Here is a 20,076-nt window from a genome sequence, read left to right on the forward strand (position 1 = left end):
TTGAAAAAGATAGGAAAATATTTCTTTTTGCTTGAAACGTTATGCATGACTTCCATGCTTTAAAAAGAATGCATGTTTTAAGAAGTATGCAAGACAACTCTGCTGCCTACATTTCGTTATGTCGTCAACTCTATCAAACCTAAAAAATAATTGGAAGAAGTAGTCAAATGTTTCGTTAAACACCCAATCTTATACCACACACAAGAATAAATTGTTTTGTTTTCTTAAGGAGTGTGAACAAAGGTTCCTTACGAGGTCAAATTGTGCATTTTGCGAAATGAAAGCGGGATTTCGCAACAAGCCAAACTCAAATTTGTCGCGGAATCCTTGATTGTAAAGTTTGCATATTGTTATACTTATATGTATTTAGCGGTTCAAAATTGTTTTTGAGTAAAAAAAAATCAGTTTGACGAGTCATCTCATATAGCTTTGGCGTGTTGTATGTGTGACTCAGTTTTATAATTTTTTCAAAAATCAGTCAAAAACTAACTTTCAAAAGTTTGTAGTTACTTCAGTAAACGTATGTAGTGAAACTAAAAACTTCGTTTACGAACTTCCGTTAATGCGCCTTGCGTTTGCGGAGAACTTTTTTTATGGTTATACAAAAATTTATGAATTAATAATGAAAAAAATGGAAATTTTTTTGTAGGAAAAAAATATCTACAACTTTCTTTTCAACAAAGTGACTATCCTACAACTTTCTCATTAGAAAAAAAGCGTCTACTTAACAATCTCCTCTCACTTTTAAAAAAGTGGGGGGGGGGGAGACTTTTATGTAGATTACTAGGGTAGATTTTTGAGTAATCAGAATGCAGCCAAATTGGAATTCGCAACAGAAAGCTCTCAGCTATTTTAACCGTGCTCATTCACAAGGGGTGGAGATTATTAAGTACATACAATGAGGGGCGAGAGACTACATTCAGTCCATTCCAATTGGGCTGCTTCTCCTGTGAAAACCAATGGGAGATTTGTATGTTTCGAGATTTGTCTCACGACTTTTGTCCTTACTCTCACCATTATAAGAGAAAGTTTTTCTATTTCCTACCCGTGCAAAACTGTTGCGCTTGTTGAGTTACTATTATCTCTTTTTGTGATTATTTTAAGGCTCGGTGAACATAGCCGCATTTTCTTGATTTTTTCTATCTAAACTGTGCGCATAACGTGTGCGGGGTTGGTTTTTTCATCAGACAAATATAGACTTTATGACTAGCCAATTTTGACGGAAAACTATTCTTGCCTTGAATTTGACTTTGATTATTAGTTTACCTGTGATCATTTTTCGTAGTGTTTTGAGGGTTTATGGATTGGCATTTTGGCCAACTTGCGACAATTAATGAATGATATATTTCGCGCTGTTAAAGCGTAAGCAGAGATTTAACCAGTCATAGAAAGCGCTCCCAATTGGTTGAAAGAAACTTATTTGCCATTATTGATTTGTTACCATTACCGAAGCTTATGACTTTGTACTTAATACGATGTTTGGGGTATGACTTTCACAAAAAAACCTCAAATTAAAAAGAAGTTCAATTTACTTTTTTACATATAATTTTTTCTTGTTATCACTGCTTCATAGACTTTAAAAAGCAGTCGAAAAATTCAGGGCTTCGACCTGATACGAGCAGTCTTGTTTGCGTTCGAAATCAGATATCGATTTAATGTGACGTTTATATAGACTGAATACGAGTTTGACTTGAGGCATTTGTATAATTACTGCAGAATGGCGGTTTGATACATTTGGTTGCTCAAATAAAACTTTCAATATGTTATTTGAATCAAGACTTTAAAAATGCTGAAACAAAATCTTTCAATAAATTTTAAATTTGCCGTGACTCTATTAGGGTCCACAATGGTGGAAACGAAAAAAACTTTTTGATGAAATTTTATTTAGAAAGTTCTCAAAAGCTGGCAAAAAAACTGTTTGAATCTTGTACAACGTAATTGACTCAAATTCATACCATTACAGGTGTAAATGTATATCGAGTTATATGTACAAATTTTGTTAATTATTTTGATTGTTTTTGACAATTTGTCAGATGCTTTAAAACGACTATCGATAATGGGGCTTCAGGTTGCTGTTCTTTTCTATAATGAATATTTACACAAGGACTAAAAGTCTGCGAAAAGTTGTTTCACAACAGCTTGGTCTCAAATTTTTACTGATCCAGCCAAATTCATTGCGGTGTTTTTCACGCAAATGTCATAAGCATTCTACAAAGCCGTTTGAAGAGGAATGTAAATTCAACAACATTAAAATGAACGACGCTTCTTCTGGAATTGCTTAATGATTACTGCTGCTTTAGCAAGTTTGGGTGACACGTTGGATTTTGGATAAACTAGTTTTGAGGACTATGTTGTAACTAGTAGATGCAAATTCAACCGTGTCAATATTATCAAATACACGCTACAAGTGCCCTCGATTACTTTCAGAATCAAAAAGGTTTTATGTTGTGTAGGCTATGAGGAAAAATGAGGCTATGAGCTAATATTCGACCCCCTGACGACCCAAAGAGTCTCCCTTTGTACATTTTTGAGATATTAATTTTTGAAGGACACTAGCAGTTTTCTAAAGGCGCCTTTGGCGTCAATATATGCTTATTTTGAGTGGGGAGCTCGCAAGAAATAACTCAATTTTGTGCCATTTTGTGTCATGAAAAAAGATAGACAAAATTGTTTCAGTTTTTTTTGGAAAATCCGTCCCCCATACTCAAAAAAATCCTAGATCTGCCCCTGATTGTCACTAAAAAACCTTTGCTGCTAGAATTGATCTTCGGTGGCCTTCTTTGAAACAAAATTTTGCCAGCTTACTCTTATAAAAGTTGCAGGAAATAGGTGTTCGTTGATAAAACACAATGGTATTTCGAAGAGGAAGGGAATCGGTTTTGTAATAAAATCTCAGGTTTTGAGAAAACAATTTTGTAACCAACTAGACAAGGATAACATCAAAATTTAGATCACTCTTATACTAGGAAAATGTATACTGACAATCAAAAAAGTTTGAATACGAATACAGTTTTCAACAGTGTATCGATTCATATTCAAACCATTGATTTTTGACTTTAATGATATCGTTTCCTTTGTGATTCATGATTTTTCTTTTCAAGCTTCGATTGCTGTTCAATACGAAGACATTCTGTGCACTGAATAGGCCAACAATTTTGTGTCTGTATGTTCCTGGATTCCAGAGACAAGTCTTTAAACATGGTAGAATTTTGTCGAAATGATCAAAGGGAAAGAAAGAACAAAATAAGAAAAATGGGAGCGTCCTTGCCACGGAATCCGGTTAAAATTCACAAAATACACAGTTTGGACTCGTAATGTTAGTTTTTCGGGCAGTGTTTACTTACGCCCATCTTACAATTGCGACTATTTGAACGGTAGATTTGGCCAAACATTAGACTTCAATTAGTGTGGAGAAGATCCAAAAAAAATAATGGAATAAATTGCAATTACTCGCTGAGAAGTGATAGTATTCTTTAAGATGCGCCATGTTTTCAATTTTATCAGACTGTTATTTGGCAGCGCATACAGAATAGATCCTAATTAGCCACACCGAGGGACCGTGGATTCTAATCGATTATAATGGATTCCCGAGATAAAAAAATCCATCATAGTCCATAATCCATCAAAATTTAAAATTCCGACCACAAAATCGAATATACTGTCATTAAAATTGATTAATTTTTTGAACAAAAATTGATCCATTGTAATCCATTTTTTCGGCAAGGAAATCTATTATTTTTGCCAAGATAGTCCGATATGATCGATTATTTTTGAAATTAGAATCTAATATAATCGATTGTAGTCCATTTTGTTTTTAGAACTAAATACATTTTTTTGTAGAAATTTGTCCCCCTCAAGTTTTTTTTACCTCTTCCTCAACGGGTGAAAGTAAAGGGGGAGGGGTAAACTGAGATGAGACAAGAAAAGATAAAAATTTTAATGTGAAATGTAGCGTTTTATGAAACGTAATACTCACGGGGAAAACATAATTGTACACGACAACAACAGGGTCAGAAAGTGACAATCACCATGTAAAGCATCGAAAACTCTAAAATGTAATTATAGCAAAAACAAAGCCTTGTAATTTTTGAATTTATTAGGTATCAGTGATTTAACAAAAGGACTAGTGTTCGTAAAAAAAAACATTTTGGTATTGACTATATCGTTGTATTTATCTTAAACTTTTCTTCTTTTTTGAATATGAATTGAATACAACGAATAAAAAATGTTTAAGAAAAAAGTTGAATTAGTACTTATAATTTCATTGGTTGGAAAACTAAACAACAGGTTCAGAAGTCGATATTGACAATCTAAAGCCGCGTGTCTCGATGTTCTTATATGAAAAAAAGCATCTGAGAAAAAAATCACAACAAAAGAAATAATTTTTTTTTCAAACACTCTGAAAAAACTTTTAACAAAGAGACAAGTCTGGACTAATTGAAACAGTACGGTGTTGGCCTGTTCGATTTATTTATCACAAAGCAGCAGCACAGAAGCAAAATACAAAATTGATCACACATTACGAAAAATTTTGAAGTTTTGTCTGACCGAGTAGATCATAAAAAGTTTGGCTTCTTTGTTATAAATAGTGCCTCGTTTTCTAATGATACTTCTTGTCAAAAGCTTTTCAATTTTAATCAGGTTCAGGGGTCATTAATTGAAACATTGTTTAGGGAGAAATATGACCCCAATTAGCAAAAATCTGGGTTTGGTTACATTGAGGCAAATTTGCAACCCATAGGTTATTTTTTTAATATAGTGACCAAAAAATGGAAGATTTTAAACCAATTAGAACTGCCAGACGCTCCTATTTGTTTTTTCCACAGAAAAAAGAAGTCGCAAATAGTAGAAAAAGAGTTATAGCAGGCAGCAAACTTTGCTGAAAAAATTTTGCAAGAGCTGAAAAATGTTTTTTTTTTCGTTTTTTTTTAATATCAAAAATCATGATTTATTAACTTTTTTTGAACATCGTTCGATCTAGGAAAATGTAAAAATTTGTCTATCTGCTTGTTTTACTAGCTGTCAATTTTATTCCATTTTTTGTTCAATTTTTCTATTAATTTTTTGGCCTGGATTTATTTGATTAACTAGCTGTATTCGCCACTTTGATGAGACTTAGTTGAATTTTGTATAAAAACATTTGCTGTCTATGGCAAACGAAACTCCAGCTTGCCTGCAACTCCAACAAAAAACTTAACATAATCATTAGGATGACTTGAGTGTACTAATTTGCTTTTAACTGAGGGAAATTTAAAAAATCAACAAAACATCTTGAATGTGTTTGATGAATTTGGGGGTTTTGGGGGTAAGAAATTTGCAATAAAACAAGTCTGCTCGTATCAGGGCGAAGCCCTGATTTTTTCGACTGCCTTTTAAGGTTTATGGAGCAGCAGTATAAACAAAAAAAAATTAAATGAAATAAAATAAAATGAATTTTCTTTTTTTAATTCGAAATTTTTTATGAATATCATCACCCCACACGCCATATAAAGTATAAAAAGATAGATTTCGTTCCTTATAACAAATCAATTATGGCAAAAAAGCTTCGTTCAACCCATTTGGAACGATTTATAAGACGGATTAAATCTCCGCTTACGCGTTAATAGCGCGAATTATATCGCGCGTTAATTGTCCCAAATTGGTCAAAATGGCAATCTTTAAACCCCCATAGTTTTACAAAAATTGATCACAGGTGAAATATCTTTTCAAATTTAAGCTCAGGACAACAATACTTTTTGAATGATATAAAAAAAATTCCGTCAAAAATGGCTAGTTAAAAAGTCGAAATTTGTCTGAAGAAAAAAAACCCACCCCGAGCACAAATATTCCGTTACTTTCGTATCGAAAGTCGGAACAATTATGCTTGTTTAGTTCTCCCAATTAGTTAAATTTTCATTTAGGTAGTTTTAATTTAAATTAGGTTCCCTTTTAATCCCAAGGACAGAAAATAGTAATGGAATCCGCAAGTTGACTCATTTTTTATATTGGTGAACAAACTTAGATTAAATGAAAAATTTTATTCTATTTTCACAAGTTTTGTTTTTCATTTTGAGCAATTTTATGTTTCTCACTGGCTGAAATTTAAAAGATTTGTTCTATCGGAACTGCTCATTTAAAAAAGTCATCACATGCATAAAATTTCTTGTACTTTCTGAAAACAAAAAAAAAACAAAAAAAAATCAAAACGTTTAAGTGATATCAGACGAGTTTCATCGCACAGAAAATGTATGCTTCTGGTTTTGCATCGCCGGTGTCTTTGAGTTCTCCTGAATTTTGGGAGTAGAAATAAACGAAGTATGAATCATTGAGTTTTTCATCCCACTGTGCAGCGCTGAGAGGTTTTGTACTCCATAGCTCTCTGGTCGCTTCATGCCACGGAATTGGAGCAAATGCGTAAAATGGAAGCACAGTGGTTGCTGGGAAACTTAAATGTATAACTCAAAATTCACAAGTTAATGTTTTTTTTAAAACGATTGAAAGTTTTCAACAATTTAATCCTTTTGGAAACAAAATCGAATCAGATAACTCTTTGACAAATATAAAACAAGACTGCTCGAGATTTAACCAGTCATAGAAAGCGCTTGTTGAGTTACTATTATCTCTTTTTGTGATTATTTTAAGGCTCGGTGAACATAGCCGCATTTTCTTGATTTTTTCTATCTAAACTGTGCGCATAACGTGTGCGGGGTTGGTTTTTTCATCAGACAAATATAGACTTTATGACTAGCCAATTTTGACGGAAAACTATTCTTGCCTTGAATTTGACTTTGATTATTAGTTTACCTGTGATCATTTTTCGTAGTGTTTTGAGGGTTTATGGATTGGCATTTTGGCCAACTTGCGACAATTAATGAATGATATATTTCGCGCTGTTAAAGCGTAAGCAGAGATTTAACCAGTCATAGAAAGCGCTCCCAATTGGTTGAAAGAAACTTATTTGCCATTATTGATTTGTTACCATTACCGAAGCTTATGACTTTGTACTTAATACGATGTTTGGGGTATGACTTTCACAAAAAAACCTCAAATTAAAAAGAAGTTCAATTTACTTTTTTACATATAATTTTTTCTAGTTATCACTGCTTCATAGACTTTAAAAAGCAGTCGAAAAATTCAGGGCTTCGACCTGATACGAGCAGTCTTGTTTGCGTTCGAAATCAGATATCGATTTAATGTGACGTTTATATAGACTGAATACGAGTTTGACTTGAGGCATTTGTATAATTACTGCAGAATGGCGGTTTGATACATTTGGTTGCTCAAATAAAACTTTCAATATGTTATTTGAATCAAGACTTTAAAAATGCTGAAACAAAATATTTCAATAAATTTTAAATTTGCCGTGACTCTATTAGGGTCCACAATGGTGGAAACGAAAAAAACTTTTTGATGAAATTTTATTTAGAAAGTTCTCAAAAGCTGGCAAAAAAACTGTTTGAATCTTGTACAACGTAATTGACTCAAATTCATACCATTACAGGTGTAAATGTATATCGAGTTATATGTACAAATTTTGTTAATTATTTTGATTGTTTTTGACAATTTGTCAGATGCTTTAAAACGACTATCGATAATGGGGCTTAGGGTTGCTGTTCTTTTCTATAATGAATATTTACACAAGGACTAAAAGTCTGCGAAAAGTTGTTTCACAACAGCTTGGTCTCAAATTTTTACTGATCCAGCCAAATTCATTGCGGTGTTTTTCACGCAAATGTCATAAGCATTCTACAAAGCCGTTTGAAGAGGAATGTAACATTGAAGAGGAATGTAACATTCAACAACATTAAAATGAACGACGCTTCTTCTGGAATTGCTTAATGATTACTGCTGCTTTAGCAAGTTTGGGTGACACGTTGGATTTTGGATAAACTAGTTTTGAGGACTATGTTGTAACTAGTAGATGCAAATTCAACCGTGTCAATATTATCAAATACACGCTACAAGTGCCCTCGATTACTTTCAGAATCAAAAAGGTTTTATGTTGTGTAGGCTATGAGGAAAAATGAGGCTATGAGCTAATATTCGACCCCCTGACGACCCAAAGAGTCTCCCTTTGTACATTTTTGAGATATTAATTTTTGAAGGACACTAGCAGTTTTCTAAAGGCGCCTTTGGCGTCAATATATGCTTATTTTGAGTGGGGAGCTCGCAAGAAATAACTCAATTTTGTGCCTTTTTGGCCGAATACAAAAAATTTTGCCTGCGGCGCAGAAAATTTTGCCAAAACAGATCTTTTTACATGATAAAAGATAGACAAAAATGTTTCAGTTTTTTTTTGGAAAATCCGTCCCCCATACTCAAAAAAATCCTAGATCTGCCCCTGATTGTCACTAAAAAACCTTTGCTGCTAGAATTGATCTTCGGTGGCCTTCTTTGAAACAAAATTTTGCCAGCTTACTCTTATAAAAGTTGCAGGAAATAGGTGTTTGTTGATAAAACACAATGGTATTTCGAAGAGGAAGGGAATCGGTTTTGTAATAAAATCTCAGGTTTTGAGAAAACAATTTTGTAACCAACTAGACAAGGATAACATCAAAATTTAGATCACTCTTATACTAGGAAAATGTATACTGACAATCAAAAAAGTTTGAATACGAATACAGTTTTCAACAGTGTATCGATTCATATTCAAACCATTGATTTTTGACTTTAATGATATCGTTTCCTTTGTGATTCATGATTTTTCTTTTCAAGCTTCGATTGCTGTTCAATACGAAGACATTCTGTGCACTGAATAGGCCAACAATTTTGTGTCTGTATGTTCCTGGATTCCAGAGACAAGTCTTTAAACATGGTAGAATTTTGTCGAAATGATCAAAGGGAAAGAAAGAACAAAATAAGAAAAATGGGAGCGTCCTTGCCACGGAATCCGGTTAAAATTCACAAAATACACAGTTTGGACTCGTAATGTTAGTTTTTCGGGCAGTGTTTACTTACGCCCATCTTACAATTGCGACTATTTGAACGGTAGATTTGGCCAAACATTAGACTTCAATTAGTGTGGAGAAGATCCAAAAAAAATAATGGAATAAATTGCAATTACTCGCTGAGAAGTGATAGTATTCTTTAAGATGCGCCATGTTTTCAATTTTATCAGACTGTTATTTGGCAGCGCATACAGAATAGATCCTAATTAGCCACACCGAGGGACCGTGGATTCTAATCGATTATAATGGATTCCCGAGACAAAAAAATCCATCAAAATTTAAAATTCCGACCACAAAATCGAATATACTGTCATTAAAATTGATTAATTTTTTGAACAAAAATTGATCCATTGTAATCCATTTTTTCGGCAAGGAAATCTATTATTTTTGCCAAGATAGTCCGATATGATCGATTATTTTTGAAATTAGAATCTAATATAATCGATTGTAGTCCATTTTGTTTTTAGAACTAAATACATTTTTTTGTAGAAATTTGTCCCCCTCAAGTTTTTTTTACCTCTTCCTCAACGGGTGAAAGTAAAGGGGGAGGGGTAAACTGAGATGAGACAAGAAAAGATAAAAATTTTAATGTGAAATGTAGCGTTTTATGAAACGTAATACTCACGGGGAAAACATAATTGTACACGACAACAACAGGGTCAGAAAGTGACAATCACCATGTAAAGCATCGAAAACTCTAAAATGTAATTATAGCAAAAACAAAGCCTTGTAATTTTTGAATTTATTAGGTATCAGTGATTTAACAAAAGGACTAGTGTTCGTAAAAAAAAACATTTTGATATTGACTATATCGTTGTATTTATCTTAAACTTTTCTTCTTTTTTGAATATGAATTGAATACAACGAATAAAAAATGTTTAAGAAAAAAGTTGAATTAGTACTTATAATTTCATTGGTTGGAAAATTAAACAACAGGTTCAGAAGTCGATATTGACAATCTAAAGCCGCGTGTCTCGATGTTCTTATATGAAAAAAAGCATCTGAGAAAAAAATCACAACAAAAGAAATAATTTTTTTTTTCAAACACTCTGAAAAAACTTTTAACAAAGAGACAAGTCTGGACTAATTGAAACAGTACGGTGTTGGCCTGTTCGATTTATTTATCACAAAGCAGCAGCACAGAAGCAAAATACAAAATTGATCACACATTACGAAAAATTTTGAAGTTTTGTCTGACCGAGTAGATCATAAAAAGTTTGGCTTCTTTGTTATAAATAGTGCCTCGTTTTCTAATGATACTTCTTGTCAAAAGCTTTTCAATTTTAATCAGGTTCAGGGGTCATTAATTGAAACATTGTTTAGGGAGAAATATGACCCCAATTAGCAAAAATCTGGGTTTGGTTACATTGAGGCAAATTTGCAACCCATAGGTTATTTTTTTAATATAGTGACCAAAAAATGGAAGATTTTAAACCAATTAGAACTGCCAGACGCTCCTATTTGTTTTTTCCACAGAAAAAAGAAGTCGCAAATAGTAGAAAAAGAGTTATAGCAGGCAGCAAACTTTGCTGAAAAAATTTTGCAAGAGCTGAAAAATGTTTTTTTTTTTTCGTTTTTTTTTAATATCAAAAATCATGATTTATTAACTTTTTTTGAACATCGCTCGATCTAGGAAAATGTAAAAATTTGTCTATCTGCTTGTTTTACTAGCTGTCAATTTTATTCCATTTTTTGTTCAATTTTTCTATTAATTTTTTGGCCTGGATTTATTTGATTAACTAGCTGTATTCGCCACTTTGATGAGACTTAGTTGAATTTTGTATAAAAACATTTGCTGTCTATGGCAAACGAAACTCCAGCTTGCCTGCAACTCCAACAAAAAACTTAACATAATCATTAGGATGACTTGAGTGTACTAATTTGCTTTTAACTGAGGGAAATTTAAAAAATCAACAAAACATCTTGAATGTGTTTGATGAATTTGGGGGTTTTGGGGGTAAGAAATTTGCAATAAAACAAGTCTGCTCGTATCAGGGCGAAGCCCTGATTTTTTCGACTGCCTTTTAAGGTTTATGGAGCAGCAGTATAAAAAAAAAAAAATTAAATGAAATAAAATAAAATGAATTTTCTTTTTTTAATTCGAAATTTTTTATGAATATCATCACCCCACACGCCATATAAAGTATAAAAAGATAGATTTCGTTCCTTGAAACAAATCAATTATGGCAAAAAAGCTTCGTTCAACCCATTTGGAACGATTTATAAGACGGATTAAATCTCCGCTTACGCGTTAATAGCGCGAATTATATCGCGCGTTAATTGTCCCAAATTGGTCAAAATGGCAATCTTTAAACCCTCATAGTTTTACAAAAATTGATCACAGGTGAAATATCTTTTCAAATTTAAGCTCAGGACAACAATACTTTTTGAATGATAAAAAAAAAAATTCCGTCAAAAATGGCTAGTTAAAAAGTCGAAATTTGTCTGAAGAAAAAAAACCCACCCCGAGCACAAATATTCCGTTACTTTCGTATCGAAAGTCGGAACAATTATGCTTGTTTAGTTCTCCCAATTAGTTAAATTTTCATTTAGGTAGTTTTAATTTAAATTAGGTTCCCTTTTAATCCCAAGGACAGAAAATAGTAATGGAATCCGCAAGTTGACTCATTTTTTATATTGGTGAACAAACTTAGATTAAATGAAAAATTTTATTATATTTTCACAAGTTTTGTTTTTCATTTTGAGCAATTTTATGTTTCTCACTGGCTGAAATTTAAAAGATTTGTTCTATCGGAACTGCTCATTTAAAAAAGTCATCACATGCATAAAATTTCTTGTACTTTCTGAAAACAAAAAAAAACAAAAAAAAATCAAAACGTTTAAGTGATATCAGACGAGTTTCATCGCACAGAAAATGTATGCTTCTGGTTTTGCATCGCCGGTGTCTTTGAGTTCTCCTGAATTTTGGGAGTAGAAATAAACGAAGTATGAATCATTGAGTTTTTCATCCCACTGTGCAGCGCTGAGAGGTTTTGTACTCCATAGCTCTCTGGTCGCTTCATGCCACGGAATTGGAGCAAATGCGTAAAATGGAAGCACAGTGGTTGCTGGGAAACTTAAATGTATAACTCAAAATTCACAAGTTAATGTTTTTTTTTAAAACGATTGAAAGTTTTCAACAATTTAATCCTTTTGGAAACAAAATCGAATCAGATAACTCTTTGACAAATATAAAACAAGACTGCTCGTATCAGGGCAAAGCCCTGAACGTTCCGACTGCCTTTCAAGGTCTATGGAGCATTGATAAGTTGAAACTTTTAACGTAATAAAAAAAAATAAAAAAATTGTTTGAAAAAATTTGAGATTTTATGTAAAAACATCCCCCACACGCCATATAATGTACAAAAGGATAGATATCGTTTGAAATCAATTATGCCAAATAAGCTTCCTCGAAACAATTTGGAACAATTTCTAAGACAGATTAAATCTCGCTTACGCGTTAATAGCGCGAAATATATCGAGCGTTAATTGTCCCAAATTGGCCAAAATGGCAATCTTTAAGCCCTCATAACTTTACGAAAAATGATCACAGGTGAAATATCTTTTCAAATTCAAGCTCAAGACAACAATAGCTTTCGAATGATAAAAAAAAATTCCGTCAAAAACGGCTAGTTAAAAAGTCGAAATTTGTCTGAAGAAAAAAAACTCACCCCGAGCACAAATATTCCGTTACTTTCGTATCGAAAGTCGGAACAATTAGCCATCAAACGACCGTTCAGCCGAAACATTTGATTCAACACATACAGCAAAATCAGTCAACGGGGATCAAAACTAGCCATTTTTGTACAAAATGCCGAATCATAACAAACTTTGATGAAAAAGTCCAAACAAAAGTCGACTTGCTCGAAGCATATATCCGCTGCTTTGAAGAATTAACACAAGGCGGAAACCGAACAAGCAACCTTTATAGCAAAATTTCTATGATAAAAAGATTTTAAAAAGTATGTGTTATGGCAAATTGCTTATAAAATCGTTTTTGGTAGTTACATTCTGGCTTGGGATGTGTTTTCTTCCTCGCAAAAATCGAATAAACCTCAAAAAAAAAGATCCAGATGCGGCTCAGATGTTTCTTAATGCTTTCTAAGTGTCCAAAAATTTCACTTATAGTGTATCTAGATCAATTTACACAAACTAAACTTGAAAGCTTTTGAGATTAAGAAAAATAAAATTGATATAGAAAAATTTTTCCCAGATAAATTTTTTATTTGCTAAAAAGGCCGATATCTGATCTCGATATTCAATTTTAATGAAATTTTTAAAAATATTTCATCGTTTCCTGAGAGCAGCAACTTCTATCGTTCATCGTAAAATGTAGTTCAACGTCATTTTAAAAAATATTGCCAAACTATGCAACAAATTTTATTTGTGACGACAAGTTTTTCCTAAAAATAAATCAATGAAAAAAACCAGTTAACTGTTAACTTTTTCGATAACGCTGGTAAATAAATAAAAGTCAGCGAGAAAAAAATTACTTAAGAAAAATCCAAATGACGTAATTAAGTGAAATAAGAGCAACTGTTGAATTTAGAAACAACCAATATTTTTCATTATTCGAGATTGCATCAACTCTCTAATTTTGTTCAACCCGTATTTTTTCTTCATACACTTTTTTTTAAATTATTACAAAATACTTTATGAAGCTGATCATTTTCCTTCTTTACAAACTTTCTCTAAATGAATTAGTTCGTTTGTTTTCAATTTGAAGTTTCTTGAATGACTGGGCAGTATCTTTTCATCGCAGTTCAATAAGATCACTTTTTATGTTCAAGTAGGGGTCCAATTTCCGCTCACTAGTTGTTTGGGTTGTATTTCTTGTTGATATTTTTCAGAACGTCCAAAAACACAAAAAAAGCTGTGATTTGTTTTTGTAAAATGGTAAACTCCGCCGTCGCTCAACCCCTGGTTCAGTGGAAGAATAACACGATCTTTCAGGCTGCAGAAAATCGGCCTAGGTAGAAAGCAGAAAATTATTGGCAAATTCAGACACCGTTCCGATCTCGTTTAAAAATGCTTTGCGAAATGTGTGAATGTTTGAGATGTGTGAAAACTTCCGGGTGATTATTTCCGGTTTTCATGAATTTCAAAAAAAGCACAAAAAAAAAACATTTCAAAATAAGTCATTTGTTCAAAATAGCTCTCAAAGTTAGCTTTTTACTTACAAACTTTGTCTAAAAGTTAGTAACTTTTCATTACTATCATGGTTGCGCGTTGTTGGAAAACGACTGCTACTCAACCCTGAAACATTCGGATTACTCTTAGAGGTATTACATTTTGTTTTTGTGTAAAAATTCAGCAGGAAAACATCTGTGCATAATTACAAAATGCCCTCATACGACAAGCCAAGTACAGACTTTTATCATTATCATCGAGAAACAACTCATTGGATCAAATTAGCTCGTTTGCTTTTAATTTACGACTACTTTTGATTTGGATTATGTTTCAGCAGACGCTAAGCATCTGCTGAAAAATTTAAATTAAATTTTTACTTCAAATTCAAATTGCTAATTATTCAGACGAAAAAGTACGGAAAAATTATTAACTCACCTTTTTCGGTAGAGTGAACATGTTTCATTTGTGTCTGACACTTGATGGTTAACTGATTTCATTAAAAGCTGAAATACTTGTTGATGCCTTTTTCAACGAGTCTTCCATTTTGTGACGTTATTGGAAAAATCTTTAAACAGCGACCAGCTTAAAAACAATTTGATCGTCACTGGTTAAATCTTCTTACCTTTGTGAATACGTTTCCAAGAATACAGAAGAACTAAAGAAACTAAATCTAAATTGGAAAAAATTTGTATTAATCAACAATCCCCTGAGAAGAAGTTTCAACCTCAACTCCCAAGTTTACAAGAGCAACCCGTCAATTTTTGCTTACATGTTGGCTCTCGCTTTAAAAAAGTGTAAGCTTTACGAAAGTTTTTTTCTGACCTTTTCAGTATCATTTTCCTCTATAAAACTCCACGCAGTTTTCGGAACTGTAACAAAGGAAAAAAGTTTCTTCTAAAAATTTGTGTCTTCTTTCTGTACAAAATTGCTTATTCGGAACTTTCCAATTTGTGTCTTCTTTCTGTACAAAATGGCTTATTTAGAAGTTTCCAATTTGTGTCTTCTTTCTGTACAAAATTGCTTATTCAGAAGTTTCCAATTTGTGTCTTCTTTCTGTACAAAATTGCTTATTCAGAAGTTTCCAATTTGTGTCTTATTTCTGTACAAAATTGCTTATTCGGAAGTTTCCAATTTGTGTCTTCTTTCTGTACAAAATTGCCTATTCAGAAATTTCCAATTTTTGTCTTCTTTCTGTACAAAATTGCTTATTCGGAAGTTTCCAATTTGTGTCTTCTTTCTGTACAAAATTGCTTATTCAGAAGTTTCCAATTTGTGTCTTCTTTCTGTACAAAATTGCTTATTCAGAAGTTTCCAATTTTTGTCTTCTTTCTGTACAAAATTGCTTATTCAGAAGTTTCCAATTTGTGTCTTCTTTCTGTACAAAATTGCTTATTCAGAAGTTTCCAATTTGTGTTTTCTTTCTGTACAAAATTGCTTATTCAGAAGTTTCCAATTTGTGTCTTCTTTCTGTACAAAATTGCTTATTCAGAAGTTTCCAATTTGTGTCTTCTTTCTGTACAAAATTGCTTATTCGGAAGTTTCCAATTTGTGTCTTCTTTCTGTACAAAATTGCTTATTCAGAAGTTTCCAATTTGTGTCTTCTTTCTGTACAAAATTGCTTATTCAGAAGTTTCCAATTCGTGTCTTCTTTCTGTACAAAATTGCTTATTAAGAAGTTTCCAATTTGTGTCTTCTTTCTGTACAAAATTGCTTATTCAGAAGTTTCCAATTTGTGTCTTCTTTCTGTACAAAATTGCTTATTCAGAAGTTTCCAATTTGTGTCTTCTTTCTGTACAAAATTGCTTATTCGGAAGTTTCCAATTTGTGTCTTCTTTCTGTACAAAATTGCTTATTCAGAAGTTTCCAATTTGTGTCTTCTTTCTGTACAAAATTGCTTATTCGGAAGTTTTCTTGTTTAACCGATGTGAGACTGTAAATTTTTTGCTATCATCCATTTCTTATTGTGTCCATAAATTGATACTTCCTGATCCGAAACATTCAAAAACGAAAACCAAATCTGAAGTTTCGATACGATTTTTTTAAAATCTGAAACATTCGAGAGAAACTGCATTTCAGATATGAAAAGCACATTGTTAAAGTATGGAAGCGTTATTTTAATCCTTACTTGATGATTCAGATCTGAGATATACATCTGATATTTTTTTTAGATTTTGGCGGATTTAAGGCGGATCTCACGATTTTATAGGTACTGGCGGATCTCACGATAACACTAAAATTGCGTACCAAAAACTATTTTGCAATGAAGAAAGTAGGTTGTATTATGATCAAATATGCAAAATTCGACCTAGTGCAGTTTTTCCCGTAAAAAAGGTAAATGACTCAATTTTCGGAGGTTCGTGAATTAATTTATGATTTGTTTTTAATACAGAATATTTAAAACTGATATTTCCTACTTTTCAAGCAATTCAAATTTAAGAACAAATCTTCTTTGATTTGAGAATTACATCTTTGCTTTCACAGGTTTTCACTTGCGAGTTACAATCCAAAAACTTTTTGAAAGAAAACTTTATCATGATATGTTTTAATAATTCTCAAGGGAGCTTCTCTTTTTTGTCATAAAAACTGCAGAAAAAGCGCTCAAACCAAAATCAATTTTGATCAAATTGGTTTAGTTTTCAGAATAATCACACACCGCCATAAGAAGGACCGCCATAAGACCCTCCAAAATTGTAAGCTACAGCCAGTCTTAGAATGTCAGCCAAATGTGGTGATTGGTGAAGGGATTTCATAATAAATCTATTTGATAGATTTTCAAGGCCTGCTGTTTTAATAATTTTTTCAAATCGCAAGAGTAAAAATGAAATATTGGTTTTTTTTTCATAAAGTTTTTGAGCCAAATTTTGTCAAAGTTAAATGGGACAATGAGAAAATAACTTGAATTTTCAGATTGCATCTTTTGAGGACTCAATGTTTCATTATTTACGGCGCGTGAACTGACCTACCAGTGGTTTCCCGGATTGACCAAAAATGCTTACCATACAGTTTACATGTATGGAAAAAAGCTAATCATACACTTTTCATGCAATTCAATAAGTACGGAAAAATGCATCAAAGGTCTATGATTAGTAATTTTCATGTATAGAAATTGTTTGACTAGCTTTTCTCCATAAACCAAAAAGATTGATTTTTTACAAAAAGGGGTTAAACTGAAGACCTGCCCAGCTCTCTTGAAATCTGCCCCTTGAATTCTGCGAAAATGGTGCCAGCGATATAATTTGAACTACAAGCGACCCAAATGGTAGGAGTCTGGCGGCCCATATAGTGATCTACGAGAGATAGATCTTCTATAGTGATGGAAATTCTTAGAATTTCATCCAAATGTGGTGATTGGTGAAGGGATTTTATAAGACATCTATTTGAGAGATTTTCAAGGCCTGCTGTTTTAATAGTTTTTTCAAATCGGACAGTAAAAATGAAATATTTTGTTTTTTTTTCAGTAAAGTTTTTGAGCAACATTTTGTCAAGTTTAACTTGGACAATGAGAAAATAACATAAAATTTCAGATTCCATCTTTTGCGGACTCATTGGCACATTTTTTACGGCGCCGTAAACTGACCTACCAGTGGTTTCCCGGATTGACCAAAAATGCTAATCATACAATTTCCATATATGGAAAAAAGCTAATCATCTTTTTTTCAAGCAATTCCATAAGTACAGAAAATGCATCAAAGGTAAATTATTAGTAATTTTCATATATGGAAATTGTTTGACTAGCATTTCTCCATAAACCAAAAAGTTTGATTTTTTACAAAGGGGGTGAAACTGAAGATCTGCCCAGCTCTCTTGAAATCTGCCCCTGGGTGAGAAAGCGTGTCTGCCCGAGTTCTTTGTGTTTTGAACTATTTTGAACTATTTGGTAGACGTAAACACAGCAAGCGCAAATTGAACTAATTGTGTTATTTCGAACTCTTAAAAAAAGATCTATACAAAAATAAAATTTGCGACTTCAGAATAATACAAATTTGGAAGAATTTTGTTTATAAGTCTTTCTAGTAACGACAGATCAAAAAGAAACGTAGCTGCTATCAAAATTTAGATTAAGTTTGGCTCTAAGTTAATAAAAAAACTCATACATAACTGAAAAATTTCAATGATAATTTTTTGTGCAAAAAGAAGAATTCATCTGATGGCAGTGTCTTCTAATCATAACGACTTAAGTTCTTTTTTCCTAGTAACAAAAAAGTTATTGAATTTCAAAGCATCACAATTACATGTAATTAAACAAAAATACACTCGAATATGATTGGTAAAGACAAAAAGATGAGAATATTGAGCTCTCTTGTGGATAATAGTCCCCTAATTTGACAAATCTGAATAGTTAAAATTGGAACATTGGGAATTAGGGAATTTAGATAAAATGTCGCCAGAAAACTCAAAATGAAAATGTAAAATAATTTTACAGGAACCTTTAGGTGGGGTCAACCAAACTATATGCGAAGATGGACGAGTAAAGTTTACTTGACTGTTAGGTCTGTTTGTTCTGTTCAAATTGGTAGGTCATTTGGATGATGAATTTATTATGTCTATCGTATCGCAGGCTTCAAAGAATTTCTGTATAGACATAACCATAAACGACACGTGGTAAATAGATGTTTGGGGGCTTCTGAAGAAAAATTTCTCGATAGGCAACCCACAATGGCAAAAATGGTGCCAGCGATATGATTTACGCTAAAAGCGACCCAAATGCTAGGAGTCTGGCGGCCCGTCCTGTGATCTTCGAGTGACAGATCTTACTTCCACGGTTGGTTTTAAAAGCCAATATGATGGCTTCATGGTCGGTTAATACCACAAACTGATTTCCCAACAAGTAGTTTCTAAATGTTCGCATGACCACACTTTTGCTATAACTTCGAGCTGGTTAGTGCTATATTTGAGTTCGTGTCAATTGATAAAGCTGGAGGAGAACGGTATAGTACTCCAGGATCAACTTTTTAGTTCCTGGTCAAGAACGGCACCCAGACCATCATTATTTGTGTCCCATTTGACTCGTAATTTCTTCTTTTGGTCATAGTGGTACATTTTATTAATCCGGATTTTAGCTTCAGCGGGTCTTCAAGAGCTGATTGTTGACCAAGGTCACATATAAGTTTTCGTTTATTCTGATACTTTGAAGTTTGTCGGAATAGGTCTTCATATCTCTGGGGTAATAAGTGCTGTTTAATTAAGATTTGCTGGTAATTTAGAGAGTTTTGTTTTGATGCCTTCGTCGTCAATGATGAAACCTAATCATGATAATTCACATTTTGACAATTTTAGAGTTAAAACTTTTTTTATCGAAGCTCAATAGGATAGAACCGAACGTCGAATTGTGCTCTGATAATGAGCCTTTTGAAACAATCAACATTTTCCACCGCAAAGGTTCTGAATTGTGTTGTCCTTTGCCTTTTGAAGCTACTTTGGCATATCATTAAGGCCGTAAAATCCGGTTTTGAAACGTTAAGTTCTTATAGGTTCACCCCAAACTGGGTTAATTTTGGCATGGCTACTGACAAGGTCACTGAGTTTGAGCTGGCTAAAACCGTATTTCAGATCTAAGGACGTGAACCACATCATGCCAGATTTTTCTGAATTGCTGATTTGGGCCGCTATACCAAATTGTTCTAAGAGCTTTAGCATTTGGTACTCTGTGAGCTTATCGGCATTTGAATCTCTGGCTGATTTCACAGTGCTATTTTTCTGGCTGTGATTGCCATTAGAGCTATAAAGTGATCGCACGTTCATTTGCAGAGTTTCACGATATGAATTTCTTTCATCAGTTTCGTAATTTCATCATCCACCTTCTGCTTATATGGATCGGCAAAAGTCGACCATTCTCTTGATTTGAGATAAGGGAGTCCTTAAAAACCGAATGTACTCTGTGGTTGTTAGATCTGCCAATGCGTGGAAATAAGTCACTGTATTCCTTCATATGCGTATCTCTCCAGAATTTCGATTCATTGGATCCCTGATCATCTGATATGTTAGATACTAGTTGAGGTCGAAGTTGAAATATCCGAAC

General features: G+C 33.0%; 1 protein-coding gene across 1 annotated transcript in view; it reads left to right on the forward strand.

Annotated features, from left to right (window-relative positions):
* Positions 1–20,076, forward strand: part of LOC134853207 (transient receptor potential cation channel subfamily M member 5-like) — a gene marked incomplete in the record, with an annotated part of 60,737 nt that overhangs the window by 35,417 nt on the left and 5,244 nt on the right.

The sequence above is a fragment of the Symsagittifera roscoffensis genome, chromosome 8 (genome assembly GCF_963678635.1).
Source record: "Symsagittifera roscoffensis chromosome 8, txSymRosc1.1, whole genome shotgun sequence".
Lineage (NCBI taxonomy): Eukaryota > Metazoa > Xenacoelomorpha > Acoela > Convolutidae > Symsagittifera > Symsagittifera roscoffensis.